The sequence below is a fragment of the Cyprinus carpio genome, chromosome B16 (genome assembly GCF_018340385.1).
Source record: "Cyprinus carpio isolate SPL01 chromosome B16, ASM1834038v1, whole genome shotgun sequence".
Lineage (NCBI taxonomy): Eukaryota > Metazoa > Chordata > Actinopteri > Cypriniformes > Cyprinidae > Cyprinus > Cyprinus carpio.
In genome coordinates, this window is record NC_056612.1 from 23,146,971 (window position 1) to 23,160,017 (window position 13,047).

The 13,047-nt window shown below is 36.2% G+C and overlaps 1 protein-coding gene across 2 annotated transcripts in view; it reads right to left on the reverse strand.

Annotated features, from left to right (window-relative positions):
* Positions 1–8,026, reverse strand: part of LOC109060542 (chondroitin sulfate proteoglycan 5-like) — a 40,772-nt gene extending 32,746 nt beyond the window's left edge. Inside the window, exons 1-4 of one of the 2 annotated variants that reach the window (XM_042741536.1) lie at positions 7,751–8,026; positions 7,544–7,620; positions 7,156–7,336; positions 4,572–4,684 (exon numbers count right to left, since the gene is read on the reverse strand). The gene's annotated coding sequence lies outside the window, so the exon portion shown is untranslated. The remainder of the gene's footprint in view (positions 1–4,571; positions 4,685–7,155; positions 7,337–7,543; positions 7,621–7,750) is intronic. The other variant, XM_042741541.1, reaches the window with a different exon arrangement.
* Between the last annotated feature and the right edge of the window lie 5,021 nt (positions 8,027–13,047).

The window sequence follows — 13,047 nt, forward strand, 5'->3', positions numbered from 1 at the left end:
TATATGAGTACTTTTTTATTTGTAAATAGCACTTCATTTCTGAAGTAAAATATATAAAAACATTTTAGATTATATAAAGACATACATACACACACAGAGATATGATAATAGCATGTTCAGATTTTAAATATAATACATTTTATATTCATGACAAAATATATATAAATATATATATATATAAAAAAACTGTTAAAATGTGGTGGCAAACCAAGACCATTCAAAAATGAATGATGAAGAGGTTTCTTTTGCTGGACTCCTGAGAAATTACTATTATTAATAACGTTAGGTTTAAAAATAGAGAGTCACAGTGGGACTGCCTATTACAAATGAATAATAGAGATTATACATCTGTGTAAAAGGTTAAGGGCAGTGCACTGATGAAGCTAAACACGTGTGAGATGTTTCTGTTAAAAACCTGTACTGTATTCAATTTTAATGTATAGGTCTAAATGTTTAATTTATGATTACATCCTGAATGCTGCAAACAGCCTATTTGTAATCAATGATCCATTATTGATTGGTGTAAAAGCAGTAAAGAACAAGGCCCCTTGATGAGCACCGCTGGCACTACGCCTTCAATTCCTTTTCTTCTTTCAAAGCTAAAACACCCCACTGGGAAAACACACAACAAGACACAAATATATCAAGTGGTTCACTTTGTCCTTGGACTTGTTGAAAGCTCTAACCACTACACAAACAAACAGATGTCCTCAAAAAAAAAAAAAAAAAAAAAATTGTAACTAAGTTTTTATTTTTTACACCATGCTTAACCCACAATGCATTTTTAACCTCAGATTAAGGCTGATTATTAATTTAACCCTGAGTTATGAAGCCCTGCTCTGTTATTGTGGTTCCAAAGCTATACTTTGAAATAATGTGGTGCTATGTGTATAAACCTACAAAAATAACACAATAACAATATGGGCAGACAACAGAAAAATATTTAGGTTAAAGATCTATCATAATCCTCTCATCTCTTTCGCATGAGAGTGTTGTTTTGATAGACGTAGCTCCAATTGGTTTAATCCCAAAGGAACAAGGCATGGGACATATTCAATCATAAAAAAATAACAAACCATTTCCCCAAGTACTGAGGGATACAAAATGACTTTTAACAAAAAAAATTAAGTGTGGAATGTTGGACATTTGAGACATGACTAATACAGGTTTAATTACATAGTGAAGGGGGAAATTTCAGTCACGTGGTGTGTACAGAAGTTCTATGCAGTGTGTACGGGACAGAACTGGACAGCTAGTTGTTAATGACATTTAAATGTGTATCATGAGTTGTGGTGCAGACATGAGAAGGCACATACCAAAATACACATACCAAAACACTTCCACACACAACTAACCACACAAAATAAAACAAAAAAAAATAAGGCACATACCAAAATACTGTGTCCTGCACCTGTCCACACATTATTAACCCTATAAATTGGATCACTATATGAGACGAGCTCAAAAAACAAGCCCAAAGACATACGTTTAATAAGCATCACTTATAATAAGTGAACATGGCCTTCGGGAGTGCATTCTGCAAACAGTGTTGCCAAGTCCTCCGTTTACCCGCATAATTGGGCTACTTTTATACTGCTGCTGCAAGCTGTGTTTTTAGTCTGTGGGTTAAAACGAAACCCTCTTTACCTGAGGTGGAACCACTGGAAGAAGGTTTTGGGCCCCAGAACATGCTTTGGAGAGATCCTGATACCTATTTTCTGCCAGAAAGCGATTGGGCTAGTTTTGAGTACCAATTGACCCTTTGCAAAGACCCGTCCCTATTCATTACTGTTGCTATGCTGCAACAGACAAGCCATGCTGCTCTCACACCACACATCATGTTCTCACACAGTGAAAAATACATTGTGGAGCAAATATAGCTATATGACACTGACAACACGCCGACAAACAGAGCAGGTTACTTTTGGTATAAAACAAAGTCTAAGCTTTGAAAAGGTAATTTTTAAGAAATTCAAACAATAAATACCGTTTTGTGGCTCTTTAATGTGTCAAGACCAATCGCTGCAGCACCTCAGTTCAAGAGGCACGTGAACCGATCATATCTTCCTCTTTACTGGAAGGCAGGAGCAGGTTGCTGAAACTGCACCCACCTAACTCGACGGCAGTGTCAGCAGCAGCGATCCACCTGTCACTTAAGTGGCCACGCCCTTAATTATGCAGAACTTTAAGGCTTAATATAATTTAAATGGATGAGTTATAAAAAAAATTACCCCCTCACAGTTGTCATGAAGGGCAAAATTAGCTATATAAATTAGTAAATTTGGCCATTTTAACACGGGGAGTCTATGGGACTGACTCCCTTTTGGAGCCAGCCTCTAGCAGTCAGTTGATGAATTACAGTTTTAGTCACTTCTGTGTTGGTTACATGAGAGAGACCGGAAGGTTGCTGCTTGGTTAATACACACAATTTTTCCACCAATGTTAATCTACTCTACTGTCTGGTTTGTTTTCGGACCAAAATGCCAGATTCTGTTTTATGACTGGTCAGATCGTCTGTCAATCAAACTCCCTGCAAAGGGTCAGTTGGGCTGGTTTCATTACACAGACCTGGCAACTCTGTACAAACATACAAACATAAAATACGGTGGTTTAGTTAAAATTGCTGAACATGACGAATCTATGGTCGCTATATTATTACTTTTGTCAAAAATAACATATACCAAGCACGCAATGTAAAACGTAGCAATTGTTACAATGGTGTCAGTCATCTCAGTTTAGAGAGTGTTCCATACACACACAAAGTAATTTCTCTCTCTCTCAAAAAAATAAGTGGTTTCAGAAACAAGTAATTATTACCTTCAGTAAAACTGACATTTGCATGAAGCATGAATACAAACCAATTCTACATTGTTTCTAGGTTTTGCTAAACAACATTTTCACATTCCAAAGCAACATTAATCTTTGTTCAGAAGTCTTGTTATCGCTGCCAAGTGAAAACTTTCTCCTGATGTCTTTCTCTCTGATTCACGTTCGCATATAAACTCACACACTACTAAAACGCAGTGTATATGCAAATATATTATAATCCAGTTCCTCTGCCCATGTGGCCAGAGTTAAGCCCCGCCTACTTTTTCTCCTACACCTACTTCAGCACTTTCTTTTGCCTTTATTCAAGTGCCATTAGCACACTGCTGCTATTCCTGGCTCTGGACAAGCTGGAGCTTGGATCATACGGGCTTATGTGCTGCCAACCAGAGCAGAACTAAACTGTTTGTGCATCCCCCCTCCCTTGAATTAGCAGTGGCCCATCCCCCCGTCTGTGCTCGCTCAATGCTCTCTCTCTCCTCCATTGCTATACAGCGGACATGCTGTGGTTTTTTCACTTGCACACTCATGTTGAATTGTGTGAGTGGTGACATATTAATGCCATATTAACAGATTACAGGAACATGATAGCTGGTTCCATGTATTTATATCGAGCAGGAATCACAGCAGCATGGATTAGCATGAAGATCAATGATATCGCTTTGTTACATTTATGTACTGATATGCTGAAAAGAAAAATGGCAACAGTATTAACATAGGATGTTCCTGTAGTTCAAATGGTCATGCATAGTTAGAAAAAGCAAGGTCAGAAAAACTTGATTTTTTAATAAAAAATAAATTAAAAAAATAACCTCACTTATGCTCATCAAGGCTTTATTTACTGAATTAAATTTGCAAACGACTATTACAATTAAAATAATTGTTTTTATATATTTTCAAATTTAACTTATTCATGAGACTGTAAAGCTGAATATTCAGCAGCCATTCAGAAATCATTGTAGAAATAACTAGAAATGTAAGACATTTCTTATTATAGATGTTGAAAATAGTTGTTAGTTCTTCAGTGTTATTTGATTAATATATTTGTTCTTTTTTTCATGCATTGCTAAAGCATTTTATCAAAAAAAATCAGATTTGGGGAAATGCATTTTTGGATTAGTGTATACAGCTATCCAAATGCATTAATTGATTAACTTTTTTCCCCCTTATATCTTGATCTATTAGAAATTTGCTGTGTATTCATTAGTTAAAACGTGAATGGTTTTAAATGCAGTATATGCATAAACTTTTAAAATATTATAATGCAACTTTTGTGGAGTAGTTTAGCATTACAGTGCAATGTCATAGACACGAAAAAGGGGTAACATTTTCCACATGTTCTATCCTCTCATTCCATACTGACATCTACTCTAGACTGTTGTGGAAGAAAGCCTTTTGGTATCATGCTGAAACTTTAGACATTACAATGGCAACCAATGTAGATATATCAGATATTGACTACACAGAGCAAATGTATTCAAATTCATCAACTGCAAAATTACATGCAGACTTCCATATCTGCAAACCAAATTAAAGCAGGGCTCAATGTGAACAAAGCGTTTACAAAAAAGCATCAGCAAAATGCATAAATTAAATATAAATGACACAAATTGGACATTTTGTGAAGGTATAACACTTCAGTTCAAAAAACAACTCCTTCTGGAAATTGTTTAAAGAGAACAAAAGATGACAGACCAGCAATGGCAACATATGGTTCATATGATTCATAACAACATATCAGAGACCTGTCAGATCCAGATGTCAGACTAGACGGCAATGGGAACGGGCTGATACAGGCAGGCCGAGTGTGCTTGAGCTGTGGCATCAAACCAAAGATGCTGGCAGGAGAGGTGACAACCTGAATGGATATCAAATATAAGAGAGACAGCGAGAGAAAGAGACGGTTATGATGCTCCTACCGCAGACTTTGGAACAAATAAAGACATTTGAGTAGAAATAGAACACAGTACACACTGCAAGCTAATCATGGCACATGGTACACAAACCATTTACTGGATAGACACTTGGCAGAAATTGGAAAGTGGAATCTTAATATTAGACTGAAGGAATATCGCTGCCCAGTTTCAACAGTGCTAGTATTAAGCAGTGCTGCGTTCTGTTACCAGTTGGCAAAATGTTGAGGAATACGGGAAGAGCAAAACGTGGTTAATTGCTGCAAAATGCCAACGGAATATGTACATTAAACCAAAAAATACACAGTTGTCTCTCCATATACAAATACCACAAAACAAATCTTTTCGTCCTGCATGGTGCAGTCCGGTTGCCAGCAGTGGCCCACACAGCTTAATAGACGCCTATATTAACTGTTACCAAGTCACAAAATGAGTGAGAGTACAATGAAGTCCATTGTTATGTAACAGACTAAAGCTTCTAATGAAGGGCTCAGATAATTGGAAACAAAAGGAATGAAGGTAATGAGACAATCAAAGTACAATGGCATGTTTGTAACTTTTTTATGCGGCTAAAGGGCATTCAGCCTTGCGATATGCAGGATATAATAGTCAGAAAATGAGGATGGTCAAATAAGTTCACTTCACGTGTTCATTAATGTTTTGGTCTGCTCTGAAAATACCGTCTAGCTTTCTTTCCAATTAGAAAAGAAATAAATCAGTAACAATACCTCACTAACTGCATTTCCATACTCCATTAGGAAGCAAATGTAAATCAAAATGGCAGCTTGGAGCTTTAAGCATGTTTCCCAGTGTTCACATTGTTGTAATAATGAGCTATTTAGATAGATTATAAAATGGCATTAGTCAGATGAAAAGCGCACAAGTCTTAAATTCTTGCTTATTCATATTTCTTTTTACTGGGACAAATCCATGAGACCCTTCCATTAGGGACAAGGCATTAAGTGTACTTTTGTTGTAATCTACTGCCTTCCCGCTGTGTCTTAATCATGCAGAATCTGATAGAAAATGTTTCTTGCAAAGAACTCAACTCACATGTTCTCTCAGGTCTGCTGGTTTTCCCGTGTTTTTCTAGGTAAATACGCAAATCGTTGGGCTGGATCTTGGCACTAATTTCACAATTCGATTAGATTTTGATTCACAAGCTTGCAATTCGATTCGATTCGATTAAATATCGATTATTTTGGATATATATCAGGTATGGCAAATTTCCTAAAGGAAAAAAAAATCTGTCAATTAATACACTTAAGTTACACTCAATGGAGTGTAAAGTTCTAATACTAACTTCAATGATTACATGAGATGCGGATTTTGGTAAGTTTTACTTTCTTTTAACATAGCCTACCTTCAGATGTTCCTTCATGTTTATTTCGTGCTGTAAGTGGTTTTCAAATGAAGGAGCTTCGCGCTGCTGCTTCTCTTGAACTGAAGCACTAGCGATCTGTTATTCCAAATTAAAGAGCACCAAAACAGTATTTAGCCTATTGTTTGAATATTGTAATAAAATGGACAGGATTTGAAATCTGAGACTTTGTTTCATATCAGAAGTAACAAATCACAAAGCTTACTGCGATTCAGTGGATGGGAGGTGCGCTACAATGTTCCGTTCATTAACTGAAAACAGGCTGACTAATGAATTCTTAGAATTTAAGAATCGTTTCGTAAAAACGAGAATCGATTAAAATCAAGAAATCATTTTTTTTTTTACCCAGCCCTATTGTTTACTTTTGCATTTGCATGTGATGCTCTTGATGTTCAAGTAAAAATATGTTTTAAAAAAAGCATCTCAAGACCTTACATTTTTTCCCCATTCCACTGCCATGTGTCTTGTATTTTTAAACACAAAAATAAGTTCTCTATAAACCAGCCCTTATTTACATTGACGTATTCGGCAAGGACAATTGTATTGCATTGATAGAATACATTTTTATTAGTTTCATCATGTATTTCCTGCAAATCATATTCACATGTTAGCACTGCTAGCACCATGTAATGCTCTAGCACATTAATCTCATGTTAACAAAAACATGTAAAGCGCATATTTTAATTTTTAGTGGTAACTGATAGCATTTCATAGATGCTTATTGCACCCAGAAAATGAATTTAAGAAGAAAGAAATGCTTTATCTGGAAGGATTTCATACACTAAAATTTGACCTTTGGCAGACCCAGAACTAGCTTAATTCCTCAGCTTCAGGAACTGGCTTCAATATTTGGATAACGTAGAGCAGTAATAAATAATGCAGTGACATAATTATTCCTATTCTCCTGATGTCTCAAAGCACACAATCAAGTGTATTTCTTTATATATCTTACTCTAAACAGTGCAAGTATGAGGCAAGGACTTACATGAGATCTTTCGCTAGATTAGTTATAATTGGGAAAATGCAGACACCAACCTCTTCATACAGGAAGCGGACCAAGGGAAGACAGTGACATGGGATAGGCCATGGACAACTTGGAACGGCTTTCCTTTCACTTTAACCATTGCCTCACATCAGTAAACCGCTGGCCTACTTTCACAGCTTCCATTTTTAATGAGTTCCTCCAACAACGGCACTGAGCTCACCAGTCAATAACCTGTCACATACACAAGAAACCCATGTAAAAGGAACAAAGAGTAATTGTAATAAATATTGAAAGAGCACTGATTTAGTGGCCTCTAGACATGCCAACAGCTGGTTCCTGGCTCTGGGTTCCTATGAAATTTATGCAGGTGACCCTCGTCAAAAAATAATGTGTATCTGGATAGGAATACACTGCATTTTATTAAGGAACAAGTCTGACCTTTAGTGCTCCAGATGTGTGGAGTAATTAAAGTCAGTCCATCACTTTGTTTTCCTGACATTCCTACATGCAAGAGTCTTGAGAAATAACCAAAAACAGATTTACACCAACATGCAACTTATAGCAACAGGGTAATTGAAGAGAATGAGGCCATAAGAAACATGGTGAATTAACAGACCACACTAAAATGAAAGACATCACACTTACCTTTACGCACAAACACTCTGACATGGGCTCAATCTCTCACTGGGAAGCGTGGCACTGGATCAAATTTCCTTTCTTCGGGCAGGCTGGAGGACACACCTGTGCTTCTCACAGGTCCAGCACACAACTTCAGGGTGAAGGAACCTCTCCAGGAAAACTTTAAAGAATCTTCTTTAGCTTGGATGGTGTCATATTCCCGTTCTCACCCATCATTAATGAAAGAATTGAGTTTTTGTTCTGGGAGGAGCTTGACGTGTTAGCAGAGTATGACTCAGGCAGTGAGTTGGGAAACTAAACTACAGTGAGTCATAAACAAAAACAGACCGCTAGAAGCTTATCAGTGTCTGGTGTTTTAAACCAATGGATTTTTTAGTAAAACTACAAGAGAAACAGTTTAATACTTAAAGATCTATGGTTATAATTACTTGGCCATGTAATTCAAGCAACTGAGTGTTGCGGGATAGTCCTAAAACCCTAATATGGGATAGCATTTTTGAACTTCTAGTTCAAAAGTCAATGTTTTTTTATGGGTTTTTGGTTAAATGCCTGAATTAAGGTCTATAGTTCACAGAAGCTCAAGATATTTTCATGTTGGCCATTTTGTTAAAATCGCATGGCCACTTATGTCTTGCCATTCATCCAATATTACCAAATTTGATACATTAACAGATTTTACCTCAAATTCCAAATTTTCTCTAGTGGTGGCAGCAGAGACGCTGAGAAGCTGATCTGATGTTTAGTAAGACAAATAAGAGGCAGCAACACATAAATACATAATTAATTGGTACACCTAAAGGCAAGCAATAATTGGTTCCCTGAGTTATCCACAATACAATGGTGGTTGGTATAAAGGTTACAATGGCTGTTAACTGTAATGTCGCTGGTTCAAATCTACAAAAATCGAAACATAAGACAATACAATTGCCCCTTTGAAAATAAGTAAACAAATCTCACTACTTGGGGTGTATTCCAGAAAGCACGGTAAACTTACCATCTGTCAAACCCTGAACTCTCGGTTGATTAACCCCTAAACCTTGCTTACACAAGGTATGTGGTTCAAAAAATGCATCCGGGAGTAAGTTCATTCAACACGGAGTATGTTCCTGATTAAGACTCAAGACATTCTCAACTGAGTGATCGAATCAACGAGTCACTATGGAAACAGACGCTAAGAAAAAGCGAACCATGCTGTTTCTTTCTTCTTCTTTTGTTTAATGGTCATTTACATGCTTAGTGCATATCACCACTAACTGATGGTTGTGCAATAATTTTTCTTTTTTTTCTGTTTACTCTTTAATCCTTAAGAATAAGAATTATGTTTGTTTGATGCTAATTATATATTAATTCATAGCAGATATGTATTTTTATTATAGAAATACATTATAGAAAATGCCGATCCATGTGTGAGATGATAATATAAAATGTCTATAATCTATATATATATTTTTTATTTAAATAAATAAATAAATAAATAAATTATATATATATATATATATATATATATATATATATATATATATATTAAACATTACCTTGTCATAATAGTGTTTTATAATTTATACAGAACTGATATGCCAATAAAATAATAACTACATTTATTAGATACAACAGTTGAAATAAATACATGTACACAAATTTTCTCCCAAAATAGCTAAAAAAAAAAGGGGAAAAAAAGAAAAAAAAAAGTCTGCAGATTCCTGTCATGTGCTGCTCTAATTTTACCTTATGCCATTTACTTTACTAAAACATTTATGTGATAATGGTAAGCGAAAACCATTATCAGGATTCCAAGTCCTCAGTCTATCTTTGCAGCAAGACGTTACTTTTGCACAAGTGGGATGCCAAATGCCCATGGTGCAAACACAGAGAGGGCCTAATTGAGAACTTGTGACAGGCTGGTGGCATGATCCCAGTTTTGCTCCTTTCAAACTGAAAGTCTAAAGATCTCTGCATGATTCTCTGATTCAGCGAATAAACCCACTCGAGTCTGTCAGAATGGAGCTCGAATACAGACTCAAATGAACTCAATGACACTCAAGCTGCATATTTTAGGTCACACACATGGAACCCAACACAACAAAATGCTGATTGGGGGGATAATTAATTTTGCTTTACAAACACAGTCGTGGCTCTGTGCGACTGGAGAGGGTGGCTACCGTTTCAGACAGAAATGGAGTCTCTTCTGTTAAATTCACCGGAGCATTCAACATTCAGTCTTTAAAGCACAAAACAGCCCCTCCTCTCCGACTACTCTTCATGCAGAACCATGAGACCTGTTACCATGGAAACATTCTCAGAGATAGTGCGGCTGCACAAACATGAAATGCTTAAATGCCTCCATCAAGCACGTATCGAACTGAAACGACGGTACTTGGAATACAAGGGAAGTATCGTTTATATTCGATCGAGAACGCACAGGCACCAACTGTTTCTGGCAGCCCGAGAGCTCGAGCCATCTGCACATCACACACAGGCTGTCAATGTTTGTTGTTTTAATTCAAAGTCTTTACAATCAGGGCTTTTGCAGTTCCATGGGGAGTAATGCAAAGCAATCAATTTCAAATACAGAAGACGTTCAAGAACAAACCGAACATTTAGCCTTCTGTACTAGCTGTAAATGTAAACCAGGTACGTTTGATTAAAATCTGGAGATGCACTTGGCATTTATCAAGTGCATTCAAGGTATACAACAGGGAATCAACCCTATAACCTTCCATATAATAATTATGTGACTAGCCAGATAAGGCTGTCCTCATTCCTCCCATGTAGCAGCCTGTGGCACTGAACAGAGCACCCTCATTTTTATTCACACATCTCTGGATCGGCCACCATGGTTACGGAGGTGAAGGATGAAGACTGACAGAAGAACACACAAGCAAGAAGGAGGTGAGGGACAGAGATGGAGGGGGAGAGGGAGAGGGAGAGAGAGAGAGAGAAAGAGAGAGAGAGAGAGAGAGAGAGAGAGAGAGAGAGAAGAAAAGAACCAGGGCAGAAAAATGGAGTCATAGTGGAAAAGGAAACCTGCTGAAAAACTGAAATTTAAAAAAATGGGTTGAAATGAAGGAGAAGATGAGTGAGAAATGATGTGACAAGTTCGCCTGAGTGACCGCGGAGTGATCTCATCATCTCATTGGCGATGACAGGGCTTCTGAAGCTCAAGGAAATAAGTGTTAATTATGAAACATCTGAATGAGTGGATAACCACTATGGGTTATAAAATCGAGACAGCAGAAGGGCCGATATAAAGAAGCTGGGCAAAATAATGTTATCATCTGGAAAATAGGCAATATTTCTTTATTTAAGGGAAATTCTGTCATTAATTGCTCATCCTCATGTCGTTCCAAACCCGTAAGACCTCCTTTCACCTTCGGAACACAAATTAAGATACATTTGATGAATTCCGAAAGCTCTCTGACCCTCCATAGACAGGATGGATACTACCACAAACAAGGTCCAGAAATCGTTAAAATAATCCATGTGACATCAGTGGTTCAACCGTAATTTTTCAAAGCTATGAGAATTCTTTGTGCGCAAAGAAAACAAAAATAACGACTTTAACAATTCGTCTCCTCCACATCACCCTAGCGCCATTTTGGAGAGTATCCACTAAAGTAAACAACTTATGCTGTTCTGGAAACGTTATCTATGTTCAGATCAAGGCGTAAATAATGTAGGCTTTGTAAAATTACAGTTGAACCACTGATGTCACATGGATTATTTTAACAATGTCCTGGCTAGGTTTCTGGACCTTGATCTTGGTAGAATCCTTGCTGTCTATACAGGGTCAGAGAGCTCTCGGAGTTCATCAAAAATATCATAATTTTAGAATGAAATGAGGGTGAGTAATTAATGACAGAATTTTCATTTCTGGGTGAACTATCCCTTTAAGGTGTTTTACCACCTTTTGCCTTTAATACAGCTTTCAAATACAACTTTTGAATTGAACAGACAAGACTACTTTAGGTATGAAACAAAGTCTCAGCTTTCAAATTCAAACAGTAAATACTGTCTTGTGGCTCTTTAAGGTGTCATGACCGATCGCTGTAGCACCTCAGTTCAACTGGCACGTCAACCGATCATTTATTCCTCTTTACTAGTTATAGCGCGAAATAAACATGAATGAACATCAGAAAGTATCTTGTTTCAACTGCAGAAAGACTACAATATGCACCATTTTTCAAGTTCAAATCCAACAACGTTAATCTACTCTCCTATCTGGTTTGTTTGTCAGACAAAAATGTTCAGAAGTGTTGGAGGAGAGAATATGCTTCATAGTCTTTTCACCAAAACTGTCCACAGTGATTTGTTAATATTCAATTTGCAATCAAGCAATTTGCTGCATTAGTTAGGGTTCGGGACAATCTTTCCTGATGGTCCCTTTCGGTTCTTGCCCACTATTCTAAAAGTGATCAATATAGAGACTGTTGTTCTTAAAATATGTAACAATTGGGCTGTTAATATTAACTACTCCTGCTAACAGGCTGCCATTATTTTTCCTTTTTGGAAGTCAGCAGTAAACAACAGCTGCTAAACACAACTTACTACAACCTGGAGAATACAGACAGAAAAAAAAAAAAAACACATTTGTATTTTCACTGTAGTCTACACAAATTATATTAACCCCTACAATAATTTTTTTCAAATAACTTAATTGCCCAACCCCTGTATATCTAATACTGTACGATTTAAACCCGATTCACTGCATGAATGAAAATTGCTGGTACAATTTTGTACAGTTACAACAAAGAAATAAATTGTAATTTCAACAAAAGCTCATCTAAAATGATAAGCCTTTTCTGTTGAATTCACAGTTCACTTTTAAATTCAAGTATGTAACAACCAGTTTACACAATCCAATCTACTCCTGGTGGACAATAAGGATTTTTTTTCATGAATTCCTATTGTATTTTTCTTTTAATATTGAAACAATGTGTAAATGAAAATGGTTGTGAACAGCATTTCACTTTTCAACGTCACTGATATTAAAATTTACACTAAAATACTGATTTAAAACACACACACAAACAAACAAACACACATATATATAAATTATTTTACATAATATTTACAAAAATTATAAACATAATATTGCCAATAATTTAGATTTTTTTTTAAAGAAATTAATACTTCTATTTACTTAGGACACACTGATCAAAAGCAACGTCAAAGAAACTTAAAGGTGTTACCAAAAAAAAAAAAAAAAAAAAAAAAAAAAAAAAAAAAAAAAAAAAACTTTCTTTTCTTTTGAACTTTCCATTCATAAATGAATACTGAAGAAAAAAATACATGGTTTCCACACA